General features: G+C 39.1%; 1 protein-coding gene and 1 pseudogene across 1 annotated transcript in view; both read left to right on the top strand.

Annotated features, from left to right (window-relative positions):
• The window catches only part of LOC121817053 (tigger transposable element-derived protein 1-like), a 50,422-nt pseudogene extending 41,130 nt beyond the window's left edge, over positions 1–9,292 (top strand).
• The window catches only part of LOC114109112 (large ribosomal subunit protein uL18-like), a 638,969-nt gene that overhangs the window by 573,442 nt on the left and 39,498 nt on the right, over positions 1–26,029 (top strand). The window lies entirely within an intron of this gene.

Genomic DNA, 26,029 nt, shown 5'->3' with positions numbered 1-26,029 from the left:
CCTTCCAAGCAGGGCGTGCAGGTTCCATCCCTGGTGGGAGCACTAAGATCCCACATGCCTCATGGCCAAAAAACCACGACATAAAACAAAAGTAATGTTGTCACAAATTCAAACAAGACTTTTAAAACATTGTCCATATCCAAAAACCCTTTAAAAATACTAATTTAACAACATTTGGATTATTTATATATCATTTATATAATACACATTATAGGAGTATAAAGTTTATTTTATTAGTTATATGTTAGAATAGAATATATGATAATATTATTTATATAACTCATAGTATTATAAAAGTATATGAATTTAAATATATCTGAGTTTACCAACTTTTTCACAGTCATCCAGCAAGAATTCATCGACTACCTGCTATGGAAATATAAAGACATATAAGCCACAGTCCCTGCACTCGCATGGGAAGGCACATAAGTACATACTATGATAACAGTTGCCCAAAGTCCTGTGACGGCATAAAAGGAGTATTCCCTTCAGTTCCCCCAAGCTGCACAGAGGCGTCAACATCTGAGCTGCATCTTGCAAGATGAGTGGAGTGAAGCTTATAAAATAAGGGGAAGGAGTGGGGAGCAGTAGGGTATCTCAGCCACCAAGAAGTCACATTGTCAGGGGAGTGTCTGCTCCCCACTCCTGATGTTGCCTGTATCAACTTTTGTATCAAGGGACATCTGTTATGGTGACATTACTAGATTCCTTCCTTTCCGTCCTTTACTCATTCCTCACTAGGGAAAGAAGGATGATGTCATTTGATTGGTGCATTAGGGACCAGAACTTGGTATGTTTAGCTCAGCCACCTTCATCCTCTCTCCTCCTTCTGATCAACCTGATCGGCTCTTGGCCTTACCCAAGCATAGAAGTCACTGATTGCCCCTGAGAGAAGAGGCCAGTAGTTATCCATTTCTTCCTGGGACAGGTGGGTAAGAGTGTCTAATTCTGGAGTTTAGAATTAAGAAGCCCCTATTTTCCACATGTAAGCCACATTCTCCAACCTAGTCACCATTAGGAATCAGTTTCAGTTTAGTTGCTCAGTCTTGTCTGACTCTTTCTGACCCCATGGACTGCAGCAAGACAGGCCTCCCTGTCCATCACCAACTCCCGGAGTTTACCCAAACTCATGTCCATTGAGTCAGTGATGCCATCCAGCCATCTCATCCTCTGTCGTCCCCTCTCTACCTGCCCTCAATCTTTCCCAGCATCAGGGTCTTTTCAAATGAGTCAGCTCTTCGCATCAGGTGGCCAAAGTATTGGAATTTCAGCTTCAGCATTGGTCCTTCCAAGGAACACCCAGGACTGATGATCTTTAGGGTGGACTGGTTGGATCTCCTTGCAGTCCAAGGGACTCTCAAGAGTTTTCTCCAACACTACAGTTCAAAAGCATCAATTCTTCAGGGCTCACCTTTTTTTATAGTCCAACTCTCACATCCATAGATGATTACTGGAAAACCATAGCCTTGACTAGACAGACCTTTGTTGGCAAAGTAATGTCTCTGCTTTTTAATATGCTGTTTAGGTTGGTCATAACTTTCCTTCCAAGGAGTAAGCGTCTTTTAATTTCATGGCTGCAGTCACCATCTGCAGTGATTAAGAGTGTTAGCTCTCAGACTGTCTCCTTTATCTTTCTCAGTTGGGTTAGAACTCAGGCCTGGAATCAGGACGCTATTTATTGCTCCTCCTCCAAAAGGCAAAACAAAACAAAAACCCTCCAGGTTGCCAGGTTTCATGTAAGTTGCCTGTTCAGAGTGTTGAAGCACAGAAAGTTGAGAGGAGAAGTGAGAAATGAGACCAGAAAGTAAGGAAGCCAGACTGGGAGAGCCACCCAGCCTGGACAATGGTCCGCTGAAATACTTTGGTCTGATTACAAAGATGAAGATGTTATCTAGGAAAAGGGTTCAATGTCCTAACAGGGCTTCAGTAGCACTGATCCGGAGCTTCTCGGGCAGTGACCCTCAAGCTTTACTGTGCCCTGGAATCATTTGGGGACTTTAGTAAAATGCAGTTGTGCAGCCCCTTCTCAAAGTTTCTGACTCAGGATAAGCACAATATGGGTCCAGGAATCTGTGTGTTTAACAAAGCCCCTGGGTTAGGTGACTCTCATGCCAGAAAAGTTAGATAGCGGTCTGAAAGTGAAAGTGTTAGTTGCTCAGTCATGTCCAGCTCCTTGCAACCGTATGGACTGTACAACCTGCCAGGCTCCTCTGTCCATGGAATTCCCCAGGCAAGAAAACTAGAGTGGGTAGCCATCCCTTCTCCAGGGAATCTTCTTAACCCAGGTATCAAACTCAGTCTCTCGCATTGCAGGTAGATCCTTTACCATCTAAACCACCAGTGAAGCTCACATAGCAGTCTGTATGTAAACAAGGAAATTTTAAGTTGCTGATTGTTTAATTTCAGATGCATTTCTACTATCCTGCATTTACCTCTCCTCTTCTCATAATTGCTGGTTTTGATATCATATTTGTGCGCAGATGACTTTCCTACATTTACTGTATGTTTGCCTTTACCAGTGAGCTTTTTATTCGTAATTTTCTTGTTTCCAGTTGTGGCCTTTTCTGTCTATAGAAGTTCCTTAAGCATTTGTTGCAAAGCTGGTCTTGTCATTCTGAATTCTCTCAGCTTTTGCTTGTCTATAAAGCTTTTGATTTCTCCGTTGAATCTGAATGAGAACCTTGGTGGGTAGAGAATTCTTGGCTGTAGATTCTTCCCTATCATCACTTTAAATATATCATGCCACTCCCTTCTGGTCTGCAGAGTTTCTGCTGAGGAATCAGCTGATCATCTTAGGGAAGCTCCCTTGTATATTATGTGTTGCTTTTCCCTCACACCAGAAATTTTAAGGGGGCTTCCCTAGTCGCTCAGACAGTAAAGAATCTGCCTGCAATGCAAGAGATCCAGGTTCAGTCCCTGCATTGGGAGGATCCCCTGGAGAAGGAAGTGGCAACTCACTCCAGTATTCTTGCCTGGAGAATTCATGGACAGAAGAGCCTGATGGGCTGCAGCTCATGGGGTCGCAAAGAGTCAGACACAACTGAATGACTAACACTTAGAAAATTTAAAACCACCCTTGGGAAAACACTATTTGAGGGTCTGAATTTCAGTTATACAGTTATAGAAAGCTAGCTTCATCAAAATACCCAAAGATGTTCAGATTCACAGTAACCAAATTCACAAGATATTTAAATGCAAACCAGAATGCTGCTATACACATAGTGAGAACTCTAAAGTTAAAAGGACTGGAGTACTTAATACATTCTCTCCCTGTAGGAAGCCTCATAAGGGTAACCACATTATACCCGAAGGTTGCTTGATCACCTTGGAATCATAGCAGTGAAAGTTAGTTGAGGGACCTTTACTAATGACATCAAGCTACTCTGACAGTTTCACCTCCACTCTCAAGGCTGACTTGCAAAGGGGACTGGAAGCTGCCAGTCAGAGGCTCCGTGCTCAATGCCCTGAAGATATACTGGCAAATTCCTATTCTTTATGTTTCCTTTTTCTAGGGTTCTTTTTAACATGTTCTTTAACATGTATAATTGATAAGATTACAGATTTAGATACACTAATATTGTCACATGTTCTTGAAAATCTGATGCTACCTTGATAGGATCCATGTTCTCCCAGAATTTGCCTTTCTATTTACAAGAGTATTTTTTAGGCTGTAATATTTCTACCAATGAATGCAAGCTTCACAAGGTCCAGAATCTTGATTTCCTCTTCATCATTTTATCTCAATTGCTTAAAACAGTGCCTGACAGAGTAGTCAACAGACATATTTTGAATGAACAGCCCAGCAGGCTTCTCTGTCCATGGGATTCTCCAGGCAAGAATACTGGAGTGGGTTACCATTTCCTTCTCCAGGGGATCTTCCCAACCCAGGGATCAAACCTGGGTCTCCTGCATTGGAGGCAGAGGCTTTAACCTCTGAACCACCAGGGAAGCCCAATGAAAGATTAGTCTCATATATTACATGCCTTTTTCATTTTTATTATCATAGGGAAAACACAATTCCAGCGTCTGCATCCTACAAATTAGCCACACACGTCAACAAAATGCCCAAAGCAAAATCTGTTGCTTTTGTTACACTTTGTCAGAATTTGCTTTGATTCCTAGCACTGATCTCTGGGGACATTATGTCTGTGAGTTCCCAACTGGTTAAAAGGAATCGGAAATCTCTGCTTGCTCAAGAATAAAGAAGAGGAATATATCTGACTAAATACCAATTCTTTTCACGTTTGGGATGGACAGCCAAGTCTAAGAACTTTCTCTTGGGTGTGTAAGTGAACGTCACCCATACTTCCCACACCCTCATCACAACAAATGTGAGGAGGAAGTTCCTTATCTTCTGAGCTTAAGAAACATTGAAAAATATTGTGAAGCGCCAACTAATTAAAAATGAAATGCAGCCAGCTAAGCTCCAGCCATCTTTAATTTACAATATTGCTTTGCTTCCGAGGCAAATGTGGACAAGTCACAACTTCTTTTGATGCCTGAGGGACTGAAAAAATTAAATCAGCAGGATTGGCTATTGATGTTTTCTAGCAAATGTTTTGAAATCTCCGCCTTTCATCCATCTTGCAAGAAAACAGGATTGCTTTGTGAGCCTTCAAAGATATTAATTCCTTTAATAAATCCTGATTTGTATGTTGAAAACTTCCAATGGTTAGATTTCTGTAGCAATCTCTGCATCAGGGGTGAATGTTGCCCGCAGGCAGACTCCCAATTTTTTCCCAAGTATCATCGTTCTCAGTCTAAAACTGGGGCTGAAACCAACACCACAACAGATTAAACACACCTTCTGTTCAGCCTCTTTTCATGAGATTTCTTTGTTATATTGTTTGCAAGGCAAATTTCATGACAGGCTGTTTGCTTTCCTGGTGATAAGCACTTAATGAGATAAAGCACAAACATAAGCAGTGACTGGCCCAGTTCTGTGCTTTGATCCTTGCCCCTCTAACCAAGGTGAAAAAAAGATGGAGCACAACTGGAAAGTCTAAAAATGTAGCGAACATTTGTCACAGAGGAAGTCAACTGGAGCGCCTGCCAATAAAAACAATAAAGATGGCACACTGCGGGTTAAAGCACAAATAGAAATAACGCTGTATGTGCACGCAGGAAAGGTGGGTTGGAGGGTGGAAAGAAATTACCCTTACCATGAAAATTCTATCACAGCATCTATTTCTCCAATAATTTCGCCACGATGATTATACAAATATAGTAGAAATAAGAAGACAGCAAAAAAAACTATCAGATGATCCTCTTGAGGACAGCATTATTTTAGGAGGGGTTCTTTTATTAAAAGGAAGCATTCATGACACTGGTTTAAAAATGTTCTGAGGCCTTCTCCTTGAAATTCCTTCTTAAGGGAGCAAATAGTAATGCGCCTCTACTGAACAAAAAAAAAAAGCATTACATTTTCTCTTTTTTGCCCAAGCCCTTTTAAAAAGAGGGCTTCAAAAAAAAAAAAAAAAGAATGACACCAGGGATTATATTCAATATCCTGTGATAAACAAAAATGGAAAAAAATATGAAAAAGAATGCATCTATATACATATATAAATACATATAACTGAATCACTTTGCTATACACTAGAAATTGACACCACACTATAAATCAGCTATACTTAAATAAAATAAACTTTTTTAAAACAATGATAAATGGCTTTATCTAGTCAATTTATCTAATCTATCTATCTATCTAGAGAGAAGTTGAATAGGGATAAATAAATGAGCCAACACCTTTCCCTGGAGACTAAGCTAAAGAGTGAAGGGAAGTGAAGTCGCTAAGTCATGTTCAACTCTTTGAGATCCCATGGACTGTAGCCTATCAGGCTCCTCTGTCCATGGGATTTTCCAGGCAAGAGTACTGGAGTGAGTTGCCATTTCCTTCTCCAGGGATCTTCCCAACCAGGGATCAAACCCAGGTCTCCTACATTGTAGGCAGACGCTTTTACCATCTGAGCCACAGGGAAGGAGGGTCTAGGTAGCTCTTGACTTTAGAAAGGGAGCTAACTTAAAACACTAGTGCAGAGCAACAGCAGGAAGGTTGTGAGGGACGCTGTGAGAGCCTGCGACTCAGTGAGGCCTGATGTCGGGTGGGATGCAGGATCTTAGTTTCCTGACCAGGGACAAAACACATACCCCCCGCACTGGAAGCTGAGTCTTGACCACTGGACCACCAGGGAAGTCCCTGAAGTCTGTTCTCTAGGAGAATCTTCATCCTTTTGAATTAATGATTTACTTTAAACTGATATTTCCTGAAAACCAAAAGTCCGTAAGGACATTAACCATACATAAACAATATTTTCACAATACTGCTGGCCACAGAACTATGTATTTAGGGATACATTAAAAATTTTTTTAGTCAACATTTTTTTATGTTTTACATTTCTTAGCCACTGATGGAGTTTTGGTGGAAACTTTTATTGAAGTATAATTGATTTATAATATTAATTACTGCTGCACAGCAAAGAGATTCAGTTACATATATATATAATTTTAAAAATTCTTTTCCATTACAGTTTATCAGTGGATGTTGAATACACTTCCCTGTGCTATACAGCAGGACCTTGTTGTTTATCCATCCTATATATAATGGTTTGTATCTGCTAATCCCCACCTCCCACTCCATCCCTCTCGCACTTCCCAATCCCTGGCAACCACAAATCTGTTCTCTGTGTCTGTGAGTCTGTTTTTGTTTCATAGATAGGTCTATTTGTGTCATATTTTAGATTTCACATATAACCGATATTATACATATTCGTATTTTGCTTTCTGACTTACTTCACTTAGTATGATCATTAGAGATCTATTTTATTGCTCCTTTCTTCCAGTCAAGATATAATAATGAAAAATTAAACATCACATTAAACACTGTCAAGAGTTTACCTTTTAAAATAACTATCTAATTATGTATATGTACAAATATACAAATAGAAAAATAGAAATAGACATACACACATATATGTAATAAGTACACAGTTAGAAAAACTAATTCAAGTGTGCACATATTGCTGTTGTCAAAGTTAATCACTGGTTAACTTCAAATAGTATGTTTGATCTTTATTGAAACAAAATATTTAAGAATAAAAATGTTAGACTTAGCAAAAAAAAACTTCACAGATACTATGTTTTTTTACAAACTGAAGTTTGTGGCAACCCTTGGTCAAGTAAGTCTGTTGATGCCATTTTCCCAACAGTGTTTGCTCACTTCTGGTCTCTGTATCACATTTCATAATGATCAAAATATTAAACATTTTCATTGTTATTGTATGTGTTATAGTGACTTGTGATCAGCGATCTTTGAGGTTATTGTTCTGGGGCATCACAACCTGCGCCCATATGAGACAGCAAACTTAACCCACAAGTGTTGTGTGTCCTGACTGCTCCACCTCTCTCTCTCCCCTTCCTCGGGACTTCCTATTCCCTGAGACAACAATTTTGAAATTAAGCCAGTCAATAACGCTAAGTGTTCAAGTAAAAACCCAATGACCTCAAAGTGTCCAAGTTAAAAAAAGAAGAGCTGCGTATCTCTCACCTTAACTTAAAAGCTGGAAACAAACTGAGCAAGGAAGGCACTTCGAAAGCCAAGAAAGGCCAAAACTCGGCCTCTTGTGCCAATTCACCAAGGCGTGAATACAAAGCAGACGTTCTTGAAAGATTTTTTACAAGTGCTGCTCCAGTCAACAGATGAATGATAGGAAATCAAAACTGCCTTATTGTTGATAAAGAGAAAGCTTAGTGGCCTGGAGAGATCAAACCAGCCACAACACTCCCTTAAGTCCAAGCCTAATCTAGAGCAATACCCCAGCTCGCCTCAGTTCTAGGAAAGGCTGAAGAAAAAGGTGAGAAAGCCGCAGAAGAAACGTTTAAAGCTGGCAGAGTTAGCTCGTGAGATTTGAGAAACATTCAAGCGCAAGGTGAAGCAGCAAGCGCCGTGAAGAAGCTGTAGCAAGTTACCCAGACGATCTAGATAAGATCATCAGCGACGGGGGCTACACTGCACAATCGATTTTCAAAGCAAGCCAAACAGGCTTCTGTTGGAAGAAGGTGCCATCAAGGACTTAGCCAGAGAAGAGGAGTGAATGCCTGGCTTTAAAGCTTCAAAGCACAGGCTGACTCTCTTGTTGGGGGCTAGTGCACCTGAGGACTTGAAGTTAGAGTCAGTGCTCATCTATCATTCTGAAAATTCTATGGATTAAGAACCATGCTAAATCTCCTCTGCCTGTGCTCTGTCAATGGAAGCACAAAGCCGGAAGACAGGACATCTGTTTTACCACATGATTTACTGAATGTTTTCAGCCCACTGTTGAGAAAAACAATTCCTTTCAAAATATTGTTGCTTATTGACACGCACCTGGTCACCCAAGGGCTCTGATGGAGATGGACAATGAGATCCATGTTTTCATGTCTGCCAACACAATTTCCATCATGCAGCGCTTGTATCAAGGGGGTAATTTCGACTTTCAAGTCTTATTCTTTAACATACATTTTGTAAGACTATAGCTGCCATTGGGCTTCCCAGGTGGTGCAGTGGTAAAGAATCTGCCTGCCAATGCAGGAGACGCAAGTTCAATCCCTGGGTCACAAAGACCCCTTGGAGAAGGAAATCGCAGCCCATTTCAGGATTCTTGCCTGGAAAATCCCATGGAGAGAGGAGCCTGGCGGGCTACATCCATAGGGGCGCAAAGAGTCAGACACAGCTGAGCATGCGCATATAGCTGCCATAGATGGCGATTCCTCTGATGAATAAGGGCAAAGTACAGCAAAAACCTTCTGGAAACAAGAAAACCATTCTGCATGCCATTAAGAACATGATTCATGGGAAGAGGTCAAAATATCAACCTTAACAGGAGTCAGGAAGAACTTGATTCCAAACCTCATGGGTGACTTTGAGGGGTTCAAGACTGCACTGGAGGAAGTCAGGGCAGGTGTGGCAGAATTAGCAAGAGAACTAGAATTCGAAGTAGAGTCTGAAGATGGGACTGAATTGCTGCAGTTTCATGATAAAACTCTAATGGATGAGGAATTGCTTCTGATGGATTAGCAAAGAAAGTGTTTTCTTGAGATAGAATCCACTCCTGGTGAAGATGCTGTGAAGATTGTTGAAATGACAACAAAAGATGCAGAACATTACTTACACTTAGTTGACAAAGCAGTGGCATAGTCTGAGAGGACTGATTCCAGCTTTGAAAAATGTTCTACTGTGGGTAAAATGCTAACAAACAGCACTGAATACTACAAAAAAATCATTTGTGCAACGAAGAGTCAGTTGACGAGGTAAACTTCACTGCAGTCTTATTTCAAGAGACTGTTACAATCACTCCAGCCTTCAGCAACCCCCACCTAGATCAGGCACCATCCATCAACACTGAGGCAAGGCCCTCTACCAGAGAAAAAGTTCTAACCTCATTGGAGGCTCAGATGGTGCTTAGCATTTTTTAGCAATGAAGTATTTTTTAATTAAGGTGTGTACCTGGTTTCTTTACACATACTGCTGCTGCACACTTAATAGACTATGTGTGCCATGTGCTTGGAGAAGGCAATGGCACCCGCTCCAGGGCTCTTGCCTGGAAAATCCCATGGACGGAGGAACCTGGTGGGCTGCAGTCCATGGGGTTGCTAAGAGTCGGACACGACTGAGCGACTTCACTTTCACTTTTCACTTTCCTGCATTGGAGAAGGAAATGGCAACCCACTCCAGTGTTCTTGCCTGGAGAATCCCAGGGACGGGGGAGCCTGGTGGGCTGCCGTCTATGGGATTACACAGAGTCAGACACAACTGAAGCGACGTAGCAGCAGCAACCATGTGCTCAGTTATGTCCAACTCTGTGTAACCCATGGACTGTAACCAGGCTCCTCTGTCCCTGAGATTCTCCAGGCAAGAATACTGGAGTGGGTTGCCATTTCCTCCTCCAGGGGATCTTCCCGACCCAGGGATCGAACCCCCGTCTCTGGTGTCTCCTGCATAGCAGGCAGATTCTTTACCTGATGAGCTATCAGGGAAGCCCTGATAGACTATGGTATAGTGTAAATATAACTCTTTGAGGCACTGGGAAACCAAAAAATTCATGTGACTTGTTTCATTGCACATTCGCTCTTTTGCGGTGGTCTGGAAGGGAATCTGTAGTATCTCCGAGGTGCGCCTGTACTACAGTGATGTACACAGTACTTTACTACATGTTTAAAAATGTGTTATCCTTCACCATGGTACTCTAAAGAGAAGCCTAGTTGAGTTTATTCACTTTGCTCCTCAATCTCAGAGTTTCAAGTTTTTCAAGTCAGAGGAGGATTCTGAGCATCTCTGCATTTTAAAAATCCCATAGGTAGGTATGATGTGCAGTCAGGTTTGAGAACTACTGATTTACAGGACCTTAAATGTAGACATTATGGTCATATGATATCACTTATATGTGGAATCTTAAGGTACAAATGAACTAATCTACAAAACAGAGTTACAAATGTAGAAAACAAATATATGGTTACCAGGGGATAAAGGGCAGGGAGGGATAAATTGGGAGATTGAGACTGACATGTACATACTACTATATAAAAAAATAGATAACTAATAAGACCTCGGGAACTCTACTCAATATTTTGTAATGACCTATTTGGGAAAAGAATCTAAAAGAGCGGATGTATGTATCATTGATTCACTTTGCTGTACACATGAAACGGAAACAGCGTTGTACGTCAACTATCCTCCAATAAAAAATTTAAATAAGTAAGAAATTATGGTCATAATTGATAACAACATCTTTCACTAAGAGTAGAGATAAACTGGACAAATAAATAAGTCTCAAATTACTCCAGAAACGCCAACTCAATACAGAAATTAGAGGGGCTTTGTAAACCAAAAATTCCAATATAGTAAATGCTAATGATAATGAGGATGGTAAAATGGTTGAGTAGGCAATTCCAAGCTCTCATTCCCCCACTGAAACACTGAAAAACAGATAGAAATTGTCAGCATCAACTTTGGCAGGACTCTGGAAAACAAAGGTTTGCAGCAACTAAACGAATACTCAACCAAGAAAAAGACAACTTGCAAATTAAGAAGGCTTTGTGACCTTTTTAACTTGTGCTTGCCTCACCTCCATCCCAGCATGAGGGCAGTGTTGAAACAGCAGTACCCATGTTCCTAGTGTGGACTCTGGTCCTGGGTTCCAGAAAAAGCAAACTTGATTTGCGAATTATTGTTTATGTCTATTCAACTTGTGTGAGGCTACCTGAAGGGCCAAATCAAGTGCTTGTCTCTGTTTGGACTGAGAACTCGGGCCAGAAAACCTGAATATATTGTTCAAAAAAAGCTGTAAAGCATACAAATAACCCACAGATATCTGGGGTAAAAGATTAGGGTCCAGGCATACAATAGACCACCCAAACTTTGGAGGAAAACCTGAAAGAGGTTTTAAGGGAAATTAGGGCAATCAAAAATACCCAAGGATATTTACCACTGAGCACCAGGAAAACTGATAAAGAATCTACCTGCCAATACAGGAGATGCCAGTTCGATCTCCAGGTGAGGAAGACCCCCTGGAGAAGGAAATGGCAACCTATGCCAGTATTCTTGCCTGGGAAATCCCAGGGACAGAAGAACCTGGTGGGCTACGGTCCACTGGGTCACGAAGAGTCAGACATGACTGAGCGACTAAACCATACAAGGACTATTCACAGGAATTTAGAAAGTTACACACATGTACAAGGAAAGACACATGCTCAGAAAATAACTTGAGAAGACCCTAAATTTTCATCTCAGGCTGATTGCCAAACTCAAGGTAGGCCTGGATAAGTGTGGGAATGTCCTAGTTCAGAGCCCATCAGCAAAGACTGGGAGAGGTATTTGGTGTGGTTTTTGGGTCTTTTTTTTTTTTTTTCCTGTGGTGGAAGGGATCATTTTTAAAATTTTATTTTATTTCTTAGCCATCAAAGAATCTCTGAAGGAACGGAGACTTAAAGTACCACAGATGACAAGATATATAATCTTTGCAAAAATCGTTCAGGAAAGTCACTAAGCAATAGACTGCTACAGCCTTCAATAGTCAAAAAATAAGAACCAGCACATCTTAGAGAAGGCGTAAAAGCTGGTTTCCAGATTATCCCGTTACAATATTCAAATACTCAGTTTTCAACAAACAAGGCACACAAAGAAACAGGAAAGAACAGCCTATCCCTTTAGAATAAAATAACTGGATCAAAACCAGCCTTGACATTGGACTCTCTAGCCTAAGACTTTAAAACAATTAAAACATGGCCAAAGAACTAAAAGAAAGTCAGGAAAACAACATATGAACAAAATGAGAATATCAATAAAGGAAACAATTATAAAAAGGAAACAAAAGTATTCCAGAACACACTGCATGACCAGGAGTGTATCTTTAAAAAATGGCTGGCTAGGACAAATGCCGCAGTCCACAATGACCAGGATGAGGGTAACTAACCACCTCTGGAAGGCCTGCCCTTAACAATCCATCCAGCCTTCCTCCAGATTTTGAACTGATCCTCAGCTCTGACTTTGGAGAATAAGACTGTTCTATGCCTTTGAGAATTCATCGGGCCCTGGTCTCAAGTGTTTTCAAGTTAGAAATAAGCACAATCCGGGACCCAGAAATGGGACCAGCAACCCCCCAAAGCCTGTGGTCATCAGTGCCCAGACTTGAAGAATTTTAGAGGAGAAAACCTGATGACTAGCCCATCAGTGCAGCAGAACAACTTGGAGTCAATACGGATCATAGACACAACCCTAGATATATTTCACTGGCTTGATTAACTCCCTAAAAGGTGAATTCTTTTTTATGAAGAAAGAACCATGGGACACTGAAAGAGGTCACTGGTTGTGACAAGGAGAGTAAGATGGTGTGCCATGTAATCAGATCTCTCAGTCCAGGGGGTTTTCTGGTGCTTTCTAAATTGGTCTGCTGAGAATTCCTTCAGTCTCCCCAACTAAATAAAAGAGGATCATAACGTATTAGGATCGTGAGAATTAACAAAACGCATCATTTGATGATTTGACTTCTGAGAAGAGTCAAATAGAAATACCATTAGTAACACTGGGTTGAGAAAAGATGTAATAAACCACAAAGCCCTAGTTAGAACGTGGGAATGAAGTTGTGCCTTTTTCCCTACTGTCTGGTATTATATTCCCATAAGAAGGTTAATTGTATTAATAGCAGTTACAACCACAAGGGAACACTGAACTGAATGGTGGGTGCTCTGATAACTTCTGTATGAAAGAAAGGGCCACAGCCTCTAAAGGAGTCACCAGTCATTCAGGAGTGACGCAGCTGTCTTATCTCTCAGGACACACCAACCATCAAGATAATCTGAGGGTTGCTGCTGTTTGCAGCTGAGTGCCTGTGAAGTTGACAAATAGCTTGTGTGTGTGCTGCCTGTGTGACTGAAAAGAGACAAGACAGGAAAGTCACAGAGCCAAGAGTGACCTTTCCCAAGAGACCCATTATGATACAGGGCCATTATCAGCCCAATGATTCCCACACATACAATAGAATTCACTGGTTTATTAACACAGTGGATTTTATTAAATCCTAACAGAGTGGCGAGGAGAGTAGATTTCCTTTTGTTTTCCTCCTGTATCTGTCATCATCTCTGCAAAAACAACTGTTTCTGCCATTGTGACAGCAAGGCCATTGGAACACCTGCAGGTATTAATACTAATCTTACATTTTTTGGAAATGGAAGAAGTTGCTATATTAACGCAGAATAGGTAGAAGCCTCTCTAGAAACAGCACTTGGAAAGAAAAAATTTTTACCTTTTTTGCTGAGGATGATATAATAGTATCGATAGTTAAAATTTGTAGAGCATTTTACAATTTTTGAAACATTTGTCTTAAACAGTCCTTCATCTGAGCTTCAAAATATTTCTCTTCTGTGTAACCTGTGCCAAGTTCCCTAACTCTCATTAGTTTAGTTCCATCATCTGTAAAAAGGGGATAATACCATTTACAGCACAGAATTGTTGTGAGGATAAAAAAGAGTGCATATAAAGTGTTTAGCCCGATGCCTGCGGTGAAGCACCACTGAATTCTAGTTCTCGGCACTTTGCCACACTAGCCTTCAACATGAGATCGCTAAGCTCATGAGGACCAGATCTGAGCTCAGAACCCAGGTCTTCAGACTGCCCTGTTGTGCAAAGGAAAGCAAGAGAGGAGGAGGAGTAGTCTAGTTTACACGTGCTTGATCTCATTTCCATGTTTCATTGGATCCAACTGGTCAAACAGTAATCAAGATTGACACAATATAAAGAAAAGTTCATCTAAGTTCATCTCTCTTTACGCCCCCAACCTTCCCATAGCTTGTAAGTTTCCTTTATTCCAGTTTGATGTCTGCAACATTAAACTGTGGTGCCGGAGAAGACTCTTGAAAGTCCCCTGGACTGCAAGGAGATCAAACTAGTCAATCCTAAAAGAAATCAGTCCTGAATATTCATTGGAAGGACTGATGCTACAACTGAAGCTCCAATACTCTGGCCACCTGATACAAAGAACTAACTCATTTGAAAAGACCCTGATGCTAGGAAAGATTGAAGGCAGGAGGAGAAGGGGATGACAGAGGATGAGATGGTTGGATGGCATCACTGACCCGATGGACATGAGTTTGAGTAAGCTCCAGGAGTTGGTGACGGACAGGGAAGCCTGGCGTGCTGCAGTCCATGGGGTTGCAAAGAGTCGGACACGACTGAGCAACTGAATTGAACTGAACATCAAATGAAATGAAAAGTAGTTCCACATTAGACTCTCAACTGGAGAGAGATTACCTTTAAAGCATTCACCTAAAGGAACTATGAGATAGCCAACTCTGTAATTGAAAGGAGAAAAAAGTCAGTCAAACAAAAATTATTATTATTGATTGAGTTTTATTCTTAACACCAGCATAGTACCTATCTATGCAAAGTACCAAACCTTCATTTGTTGATATCTAAGATTAAAATCAATAAAATTGTCTATAATCTATGCTTCTCAGGTTTTCCTCTCTGTAGTAGATCAAACAAGAGTAATTAGGTTTCTGCCTGACTAGCAGGGGGATAAAACTGTTTCATTTTGGATCAAAATCTTCCTGGTGGATAGATTACACTTTCTTCCTTTACCATCACCATGGAGCAATTGCTTCTGTGTTTTATTTGGTTCAAAGTATCAAAATGTCATTTTATAATTCTTAGTAGAAAGATGTGACCAAAGTTTGATTCTTATTCTAGATTTAAGGCTTATTCTTCCCTTTTCACTTTCTTCCAAAGTTTTCTCTTGGATAGCATATTTTATACATGATAATATCAATCTTCCTAATTGCTAATGGCAGTTTTCCTTAGTTTAATAAACACAGTGATAAGAATGGGAACTACACCTGCACTTTAAAAATTTAGCAAATGTTTTCACACTGATCATCTCATCTGATCCTTATAGATGTTAGGAAGTAGGTAGTGTAGATGTTAATTTTACAAAGGAGGATAGTTAGGAGATTCAGAGAGGCTAAGTAATTTGCCTAAGATTTCCCAGCCAGATAGTACTGTATTACATCATGTCATTACTGGATTACATCACATCATTTCATGGTAATACGGCTCTTCAACAGAGCACAGCAAGACATCCTGTGTTATCTGGTCATGAAATTATAGCAACACACAAAGAAGAGCTTAAGTGTGCCACCTACATATGAGCTATGTAGGTGAGCAAAAGATGGCACTGATTATTACCTTGCATACGCATTTATACAATTTGTATATTAAATAGTATATGCTATGAACAATCTTGAGATTTTTTTAGTGATGGTGGAAATTACATTTTTTATAAAAATAGCTTTTTTCTGATTCTAAAAATGATATTTCTCTCCTTCTAATACAACAGAAAAAAAAAGGACAAAGTATAATATACCTGAAATTCCAGAATCTAAACCTTTGCTCCTTTTAGAATCTCTCAAAGGGTATATATAGGCATGCATGCTCACGCACACACACATACACACACACAGAGCTTTATACAGCTTTATATAAACAGCACTATGTAAAAAGCTACCTATTTTTTATTCAACATCTTAAATATTTTTTCATGTCAATACTAGATCTACTTAACCATTTTCAGCTATTGAGAGGACACAATGTAGAGATGTACCCTTTCTTTCATTTTAAGCCATTTCCATTCTGCAATTTGCTATTACAAACTACAGTGTGATGACCATTTGGGATACATTCCTGAAAGTATTACTAAATCAGAAGGTGTTCTAATTTAAGATTATGATATATTGCCCTCTTGCCCTCTGGAAATGTTTCAGTTTGTACCCACTTTGACAGTGACTGAGGGGAAATTTCCCCATACTCTCTCACTGATGTCAGATTTTGCCAAACAAGTTTTACCTTTCCCCATCTGAATAATGAAAAATACCTTATCATTGTCATTTTCATCATTTTGATAATTAGTGATGTCAAGCAAATCTTGTATGTCTTTGCCCTATTTAATTTTTTCATTTTGACTTACTTTTATGGCTTTCGTAATGTTTTATAGGTATATCTATTTTTTTAATATACAGAAATATTTTATAATTACAAAAGCAACCCTTTTATATGTTTCAGATATTATATCTTCCTTCTTTATTTTAATAATCTAGAATTTATGTTACTACTTTTTTTAGCAATCTGGAATCAACTTATTGTTTTTGCAGAGTTGCTAACTTAGAAAATGTTGCCCTAAGACCATTTGTTAAAAATGACCTTTCTATCATATACCAAATTCTCATATACTTCTATATCTTATTTATTTACTTATTTAGGCCATGCCATGGCTTGTGGGATCTAGTTCTCCAAACAGGGATTGACCCTAGGCCCTCAGCAAGGAAGTCCTAACCATTGAACTGCCAGGGAATTTCTTTCCTATATCTAATTCAGAGTTTTTTCCTTCTGAATCATTGATCCTTCTATACTTTCTGTATCAATATCAAACTACTATAATTTTTATGGTAGGTATTATTCACTATTTTGTAGTCATGCACCTGTATGCAGGTCAAGAAACAACAGTCAAAACCAGACATGGAACAACAAACTGGTTCAAAGTTGGGAAAGGAGTATGTCAAGGCTGTATATTGCCACCCTGCTTATTTAATGTATATGCAGAGTACATCATGCAAAATGCCAGCTGGATGAAGCACAAGCTGGAATCAAGATTGCTGGGAGAAATATCAATAACCTCAGATACGCAGATGACACCACCCTTATGGCAGAAAGCGAAGAGGAATTAGAGAGCTTCTTGATGAAAGTGAAAGAGGAGAGTGAAACAGCTGGCTTAAAACTCAACATTCAAAAAACTAAGATCATGGCATCTGGTGCTATCACTTCACGGCAAACAGAAGGGTAAAAAGTGAAAGCAGCGACAGATTTTATTCCTGGACTCTAAAACCACCGCAGATGACAACTGCAGCCATGAAATTAAAAGACACTTGCTCCTTGGAAGGAAAACTACGACAAACCTAGACAAAGCATTAAAAAGCAGAGACATCACTTTGCCAATAAAGGTCCATTTAGTCAAAGCTATGGTTTTTCCAGTAGTCATGTACAAATATGACAGCTGGACCATAAAGAAGGCTGAGCGCTGAAGGATTGATGCTTTTGAATTGTGCTAGAGAGACTCTTGAGAGTCCCTTGGACTGCCAGGATATCAAACCCATAAATCTTAAAGGAAATCAACCCTGAACATTCATTGGAAGGATTGATGCTGAAGCTAAAGCTCCAATATTTTGGCCACCTGATGCCAAGAGCTGACTCACTGGAAAAGACCCTGGAAAAAGATGCTGGGAAAAATTGAAGGCAGGAGGAGAAGGGGATGGCAGAGGATGAGATGGTTGGATAGGATCATCACCTCAACAGACATGACTTTGAGCCAACTCCAGGAGATAGTGAAGGACAGAGGGGCCTGGCGTGCTATAGTCCGTGGGGTCACAAAGAGTCAGACATGCCTTAGTGACTGAACAACAATGAAAACAGAAGTTATGTAATACCTTATTGTTTTTCTTTTATATAAGCTTCCACTATGAAATTCATTTGGTCACCTCACATTGATTTCATTGCATTTCTGAATTGCTAGGGAGGATTAGTTTCTATAATATTGAACCCAGAAAACAAATACATATCAGGAGGGTGGTTATATAAAGTTCATTCATCTATACTTACAGAATTTTATATATATATATATATGCAGCTGTAGTAGTTGTATGGAAGAATCAATAAGACATAATTTAGTTTTTTAAAATAGGTTTCAGGAATTCTACTTCTGGTAAGATAGAATAGTCATACTTATCCCTATTCCTTCCTCTAAGTGCAAGTGAGAGCACTGAGCATTATATTTAAACAAACATAAGACTCAGAAAGGCAGAAAGAAGACAAACTGGCTAAAACCTTGACATATATGGTATATATCCCCTGGATTTTCTCTTGCCTCATATGTCCCAGACGTGGAGCTCAAGAAGCTGGCAAGCTGGAAATGCCAACAAGCGCAGACAAACATAGAGACCCAGCAAAAGCCTTCTCTATAGTCAGAGAACCAGAAACACAGCGGACACAGAAATCTTTTAGACAATAATTGCTCTACTCCAGCCAAACACTACAGAAAAAATTGTGATCCCACCTCCACTGATGCCAACAAGGTCTAATAGGAAGCCTAGACTTCCAATCTCAATAAGCATTACCAAAGTGCCCCAATACCCTCTCCAGGATGATGTCAGAGGAGGCAGAGTAGAGGGTCAGAACTTTCACTATGCCCAGCAATAAAGAGGCTACCTTCACCACAGCATCAGTGGAGACAATGCAAGGAGCCAGAACTTCCACGCCTACCCAGGGGCAGCAAGCAGCACCCCAGGAGGTGCAATGGAGACTGAGAGGGAAACTTGGGCTTACACACTCACCCAGCAGTAATGAGGCAATACTTCCATGCTGGAGTAGCATCAGAGACAGTCAGCTAACAGAAGGGTTAAACATGATCCGGAGTCTCAGAATACAGTACAAAAATGTCCAGATTTCAACCACTTGTCAAATAAAAAACCATGAATATCTAAAAGCAAATACAAATAAAAGATAATTGATGTCAATACTGATGTGATAGAGATATTAGAATTACTCATGGGGATTTTAAAGCAACCATGATAAAAATGTTTCAGTGAACAACTACAAGCATGCTTGAAACAAATGAAAAAACAGAAAGCCTGTTATTTGTATGACTGGTTTTTGTTGGTATACAAACAGGCTATTGATTTTAATAAATTTATTTTTCAATTACTCTAAATTACTAAAAACTCTCTTATTTCTAGTAGTTTTTAAGTTGATTTACTTGGTGTTCCATGTATAATCATATCATCTGTAAGTGTATTTTCTCCTCCTTTTCAATATTTTTCATATTTTTTTCTTGTTTCATTGCATCACCTCCAACCCATAGTTTTACCAATAGCAGTTCTTATTCACAACATGAATAGACATCCTTTTCGTGTTTTATTCTTAATCGATTCTTGATTCATTCACTCATTTGTTCTGCTTATTAACCGCCTACCACTGCGCTAAGGCACTGGGCAAGGCATCATGCTAAACTCCAGAGATCTGATGACAAGCAAAACCACACACAGCCCCTGCTGTCAGTGAGTCTTTTGTCTAGTGGGAAAGATCAACATTATCAAGCAATCATACTTGCCAATGTCTAATTACAAATTAGATAACTGCTAAAAGCAACTTTATTCTATGAGAACATGTAGTAGCGGAACATGAAGGAATAAGAGAGAATGTTCTATTATAAATAGTCAGAGAATAAGTCTGCAACCTTTTCTTCTAAAAGCACATAGAGGAATTGGGTCTCAGATAATTATTTTACCCAAATTCTTATGACTAGGAAGTGGTTCAAATACCACTTGTTCCATGATGTTGAGTATGGTATATTTCAAATCAACTCATGAAAGTTATTGTTTATAGAGTGTTTAACTCTGTGCTACTGTGCATCTTATCAAGCCTCCCAACAGTCATTTCACACAGGTATTATTGTTCCTATTTCACACTCAGGAGCAATTTAGGCGGGCAAGCTAAGTTTTAGGGCATGGATGGACAAAGTTTTAGGGCATGGATGATTATCAGGCGATATCCTGATTGCTACTGATTGATGGCTGCTACCATACAACAGGAAGTCTAGAAAACTAGGTATTGATGCATATTTGTTTTATTTCAGTAGACTGTATACTCCTTGAATGTAGAAATTATGTCCTAGTTATATTTATAGTCCCAGTGTCAAGCAAAGGACCAATCATACAGGAAATATTCAATAACTGATTTCTTTTATTACTAGGATTTCTCTGTTAAATTTCTGGATAGTCCTCATGTCTGCCTTTTGCTCCAACAAGACCTAAGGCTGAGACAGGTGCAGGCTCTTCTGTAGATTCCCCTGTAGATTCCAGGATCTTCTGGTTTGCTGGTTTTCCACCCTCTACTCCAAGTCAAGTTAGCCTCATCCAGCATCAAAGTTACTGATTTTCACAGCAAGTACCACCTTAACAGAACAACAGCCCCCCAAAAATCATGGTATAATATGGAGAGAGCCCTAGGCAAGGACACCCCTGCTCTCCCTGAAGACGCCCACTCTTCATCGATTTCTAAAAATGAAAGTAAAGTCGCTCAGTCCTGTCCAACTCTTTGCAACCCCATGGTATGTAGCCTGCCAGGCTCCTCCATCCATAGGATTTTCCAGGCAAAAATACTGGAGTGGGCTGCCATTTCCTTCTCCATACCAATATCTAAAGGATATACATTTTTCAATTCATTGTTTGCCTGAGCCCTGTAGATTCCCTGAGCCCTGAAATGACTGGTTTTGAAATTTCTGTACAAGTTCATAGTTACTTTGGGAGAGAATTTGTCAACCTATTCACTTTTCCATAACCAGAGATCCATCTTAATATCGTTTTGTGCCTTTCTGAACTTCATATAATTTTATAACTGCCTTCTGAACTTTTCTGCCTTTGTTAAGGAAACAGTAATGATATTTTCCCAATCTCACATCCTTCTTTGATTCATTCAGTTAGCTGTAGACACTGTTTCTATTTTATTCTGTCATTTTTGTAATATGACTTCCCAATCTTCCAGGGTAAATATAATGTACAAACTACTATCATTCTAAATAAAATTTTAATGGAAGGTATCAGTCATGCTGTGTTGCATATAAGTTATCAGTGAAGACAGGAAGAGATGGGGGGGGAGAAATTTCTACTCAGGAGTAAAGGAGATTTTTCATATGTTCATGTAGCAAGTAACTAAGCGTCCCCTTATATGCAGAAGTAATATTCAAGGTCCTCTAAGAAGAAAAGGAAGCAGAGAGTAGACTAACATTTGTTGAAAGTCTACTTTGTGTCAGGCTCTAGGCTAGGCCCTTCACATGCAATATCTCATTTGATTATTTTAATGCCCCGAGGCGCTAAGTTTTGCTATTTGCATTTTAGAGGAATAAGCTGATCTCATAGAAATCAGGTCAATTGCCCAAGGACAGCCTGTTAGTAACTATTAGAGCTCAGATTTAAAAGCACTCTGACTCCAGAGTGACACATTGATTTTCAAGGGATATTGTGGATGGTTTTTCTACACGTTAGGTAGGAAGAACATTGAAATTGGAAACAATAGTGTGGGGAGTGTGGGGTTTTCTCAACAAATCTCACTGGACTCTGAGAAGACAGACAATAGTCACCTATATCTCAATGAAAATGAAGTGCAACTACTATTATTTTTAACATTTCTTTTGTGACTCCACTTTCCCCAAAATGTTTGGGGGAAAGGAATGCAGTTTGTTAGCATTGCTATTGCTTCCTGTTTGGCTCTTTAAAGTTACTAGCAGTTTAAAAGAAAATTTTTAAAAAGAACAAAGGAAAAAATTTGTACTAAACAATATTTTAAAAACTTAAAAGTAAAAAGGAATCTGTATATTGACTTCGAAAACAGTTCGGTGGAGGAAATTTTTGAAAACTTTATCCTGCTTCTCAGCACTCTTGAAAAAGGAATTCTGGGATTGCAAGTGGTGGAACTTAGAAACTAGATCACATCAATGCACAATGTAAGAGACAGGGTAAACAGCTGACCCAGGACTTAGGAAGTGGCCCCTAAAATTTGACTGGCAAGATGCCCTATGATTCATCTTACTCTTCCTGATGCACTTACAATCTTTGGGAGGCAAAACACCACACATCAAACAGCAAACACACACACTTAGAGTGTGAAGGAAATGCAAAGGTGTGCATCTTAAGCCTTTAAAAATAATAGTGACTTCAAGGAAATAAAACAAGATTATTACTAAAGTACTCGATATACAACAGAGTACACCATTATTCTAGGAGGTGATATTATGGTAACTTTTTTCTTTCTGCTTTTATGTATTTTGTAAATTTTCTATAACAAATATGGAACACATATTACATTTACAATGAAAAATTATTTTAAAACATGTAAAGAAGACATATGAGAAAAATTCCATGGCAGATACTGTATAACAGAAATTTATCTGTGGAAGAAGGTAGAAGACCAGCCTGAATGAAATCAAATGGCAATAGAGTTGAGAAGTTTATATAATAGAGAATAGTGACAAATTAGATTCCTTAACATAGAGTATCATAACAATGCTATAGGAAAGACAGACCCTTCTGATAGAGATTAGAATACAGAAGAAAAAAACAAAAGGACTAAACAATAAGCACTTACTGTATAGCACAGGGAACTGTTTTTAATATCTTGTAATAACCTATAATGGAAAAGAATCTGAAAAGAATGTCTGTATATGTGTGTGTGAATCATTTTGCTGTATACGGAAACACTGTAAATCAACTATGCTTCAATACAAAACATAAAGTAATAATAATTTTAAAAGCACACTTGGTCAGCATATGCCCAAAAAAAGAAAAAGGACTAACCACAGAATTGAACATAATAATGTGTATATAACATAAGAGAGACTAAGGAAGAGAAGGATAGCTTGAGAACTGAAAAACAATACGGAAAAAAGAAAGAGGATAAGACGTGACACAGAGAAAGAGCTATCAGGGTTTGATGCTTGATTGAATATAGGAGAAAAGAAAGAAAAGGATAAGTCACAAACAGCAAGGACTATATCCCTAGGCATCCAGGAGAGTGGTGAGGCTTAGAAGGCTCTCAGGATGTACACAATAGGAAAAAGTTCCATTTTTGACAAATAAATATTATACTTTGGTGCTGGCCTAATATATAAGTAGCGATACTATATGAACAGCTAGTTATCTAAAGATATAGAGCTGTACTCCTTGGAAGAAAAGTTATGACCAACCTAGATAGTATATTCAAAAGCAGAGACATTACTTTGCCGACTAAGGTCCAGCTAGTCAAGGCTATGGTTTTTCCTGTGGTCATATTTGGATGTGAGAGTTGGACTGTGAAGAAGGCTGAGCGCCGAAGAATTGATGCTTTTGAACTGTGGTGTTGGAGAAGACTCTTGAGAGTTCCTTGGACTGCAAGGAGATCCAACCAGTCCATTCTGAAGGAGATCAGCCCGGGGATTTCTTTGGAAGGAATGATGCTAAAGCTGAAGCTCCAGTACTTTGTCCACCTCATGCGAAGAGTTGACTCATTGGAAAAGACCCTGATGCTGGGAGGGATTGGGGGCAGGAGGAGAAGGGGATGACAGAGGATGAGATGGCTGGATGGCATCACTGACTTGATGGACGGTGAGTCTGAGTGAACTCCGGGAGATGGTGATGGACAGGGAGGCCTGGCGTGCTGCAATTCATGGGGTCGCAAAGAGTCGGACATGACTGAGCAACTGAACTGAACTGAAGGCACCAAAACTGGTGTTTGAAGCTATGAGAGTACATAATCTTTTCTAGAAATATCTGCCCTGTGAGGACCAAAGTCTGAGCAGGTCAGGTAATGAAAGAGCTAAAGAGAAATAATTGACAAACATAAGGATTCAAATGAGTGTCCTTCGTTTTTGACTTTAAGAATAGGACAGAAACACGGCATTTGAATGTTGTGTAGAATATTTTTTTGTTTATTTTGCTCTGAAATTTAAGTATGCAAAATAAAGAAGATGCAGGGGTTTTGCACACACACAAAAAGAATAGGATAGTCAATGAGGGTGAAAGCACAAAAAAAGCTCAAGATTTTAAGACTATAACACAAAAACCTGTACAGGAAGCTTGTAGAAGCTTTATTTACAATAGCCAGACACTGGAAACAACCCAAATGTCCTTCAGTTTAGATATGAACACCAATGGTATGTTCATAACATGGAATAAAAAGGAATGGTCGGCTGAGCTGGGCAACAATCTGGATGGATCACAGAGAATTACACTGAGTGACTAAACCGATCTCAAAGAGTTACATACTTACAATATTTCTTTTATATAAAAATGGTAAAATTATAGAGATTAGGAACATAATAGTTACTGGGATGTGGAAAGACAAGGAGGTAGGCATAACTATAAAGGGGTAATATAAAGGGTCTTTGTGCTGATGAATAGTTCTGTGGCTTGAGTGTGGTCATGGTAACACAAACCTATACGTGTGAGAGCATCACACAGAAACTATAGAGACAGAAACACAAACAGCTGCATTTAAAATGGTGAAATCTCAATTTCCTTTTCCAAGATGACATACGATTTCATTCTATAAAATGTTACGACAGGAGGAACACTGGATAAAAGATTCATGGGGACTCTCTCTACTACTTTTTGCCTCTTCCTGTTAATCTACACTTATTTTGAAATACAGTGGAAAAAAAAAACTGTGCCAGGAAAAAATAGATGATTAGATTTAGCCAGGAGCAGTCAATTTTTTCCCAGCTTTACTGAGGTATAACAAATTGAATTTTGAGATCTTCGAAATATACAATGTGATGATTTGATAATACATATACATTGTGAAAGAATTCCCACCATTAAGCTAGTTGACACATCCATCACCTCACAAGTTTATCTTTTTCTTTTTTGTTGTTCTTTTTTCTTTTTTACTGAGAACATTTAAGCTCTACTCTCTTAGCAAATTTCAGTTATACATTAGTGATATCAACTATGCTCACCATGCTATAAATTAGATCCCCAGACATTATTCATCTTGTAACGATTTCTACACTATTACCAACTCTATCAATATTTCTCCCAACTCTCAGCAAACGCTTTTCTTCTGTTTCTATGAGTTTGACTTTAAAGAAAAAATGATTCCACATATAGTTGATATCATGCAATAATTGACTTATCTTACTTAGCATATTGCCATGGATGAAATTTGTAACATTTCATCCGTGCTGTTACAAATGACAAAGTTTCCTTCTTGTCTAAGTTGAGTGAATTTCCCTTGCATCTGTACCACATTTGCTTTATTCATTCATCTGTTGATGGACATTCATTTGTGCCCATACCTTGGCTACTGTGAGGAACACTCCAATGAACATGGAAGTACAGGTATCTCTTCAGGATAATGATTGTGTTTCTTTTGGATCTATAACCAGAAGTTACAGATGAAGATTTGGTAGTTCTGTTTTTATTTAATTTCTTGAGGAACTTCCATACATCATACTTTTTTCTATAGTGGCTACACCAATTCACACTCCCACCAACATTGCACAGGATTCTCTTTCCTATACATCCTCACTTACACTTATCTCCTGCTTTGTTGATATGGGTCATCCAACAGGTATACGGTGATATTTCATTGCGGTTTTGATTTGCACTTCCCTGATAATTAGAGATGTCAAGATGCTTTTAATGTACCTATTGGTGATTTGTATGTCTTCTTTGGAAAAATGTCTATTCAGGTCCTTTGCCTTGTATCTGCAGATGTTACTGTCTAAAATCTAATTCATCTCTCTTGAACCCTAGCTTCCCATGAACTCCCTGAAGAAAGAAAATGTGTACATATGAAAATATGTGGGTGCGTATGTATATATATATGTGTGTGCATGCATGCTACATGTGGTGGTTGTTTAGTCGCTAAGCTGGGTCCGACTCTTGTGAGCCCATGGTCTCTAGCCCACCAGGATCCTCT

Source organism: Ovis aries, chromosome 18 (assembly GCF_016772045.2).
Source record: "Ovis aries strain OAR_USU_Benz2616 breed Rambouillet chromosome 18, ARS-UI_Ramb_v3.0, whole genome shotgun sequence".
In the NCBI taxonomy this organism is placed as follows: domain Eukaryota; kingdom Metazoa; phylum Chordata; class Mammalia; order Artiodactyla; family Bovidae; genus Ovis; species Ovis aries.
This window is presented reverse-complemented; position numbering and strand designations above follow the sequence as displayed.